This window comes from Arachis ipaensis, chromosome B2 (assembly GCF_059453495.1).
Source record: "Arachis ipaensis isolate K30076 ecotype BB chromosome B2, ASM5945349v1, whole genome shotgun sequence".
Taxonomy (NCBI): Eukaryota; Viridiplantae; Streptophyta; class Magnoliopsida; order Fabales; family Fabaceae; genus Arachis; species Arachis ipaensis.
In genome coordinates, this window is record NC_142437.1 from 81,993,459 (window position 1) to 81,994,665 (window position 1,207).

The following is a 1,207-nucleotide window of genomic DNA, read 5'->3' on the forward strand; positions in this document are numbered from 1 at the left end:
TTTGGCATGAGATTAAAGCACAAGTGATAGGCATCTTTAAAGACCAAGAACCACACTCAGCAACACTTTTGAAGTAACGTTCACTTCCAAAGTAAACGCTACATTCACTTTTGTGAACATTTTCGTGACAATTGGCTTTGGAAGCAAGGAGCACTCAACCAAAGAGAATAGCGCTCAATTAAGGAAGCGCAGCGTTCACTTAGGTGAACACTAGGGGGAGAATGCGCGCATCATTCGCGCAACACAAGGAGAGCGCTCACAATTTGAGCACAGCGTTCACTTATTGAACGCTAGGATAGGCCAAGCGCGCACGAGGGAAGCATGCCACAAGGAGTGAACGCTACATTCACTTACCCAATGGAGCGTGGTAGCACAAATTGCGAATCACACTTTTCACAACTTGTACCACTAACCAGCAAGTGCACTGGGTCGTCCAAGTAATACCTTACGTGAGTAAGGGTCGAATCCCACAGAGATTGTTGGTTTGAAGCAATCTATGGTTATCTTGTAAATCTTAGTCAGGAAGTCAATTATGTTTATTAGTTGAATTATGAATAACCAGTAGAGCATAAATTAAAAGTTACTTGTTGTGTAGTAATGGAGAATATGTTGGAGTTTTGGAGATGCTTTGTCTTCTGAATCTCTGCTTTCCTCTGTCTTCTGATTCATGCACGCACGTCCTCCTATGGCAAGCTGTGTGTTGGTGGATCACCGTTGTCAATGGCTACCTTCCATCCTTCCAGTGAAAACTACGCTCACGCGCTCTGTCACAGCACGGCTAATCACCGGTTGGTTCTCGATCTGGTTGGAATAGGATTTACTATCCTTTTGCGTCTGTCACTAACGCCCAGCCTTCAGGAGTTTGAAGCTCGTCACAGTCATTCAATCCTTGAATCCTACTCGAAATGCCACAGACAAGGCTTAGACTTTCCGGATTCTCATGAATGCCGCCATCAGTTCTAGCTTATACCACGGAGATTCTGATTAAAGAATCTAAGAGATACTCATTCAATCAGATATAGAACGGAGGTGGTTGTCAGGCACACGTTCATGGTTTGAGGAAGGTGATGAATGTCACAGATCATCACCTTCATCACAGTTAAGCGCGAATGAACATCTTAGATAGGAACAAGCGTGTTTGAATGGGAAACAGGAATACTTGCATTAATTCATTGAGACACAGCAGAGCTCCTCACCCCCAACAATG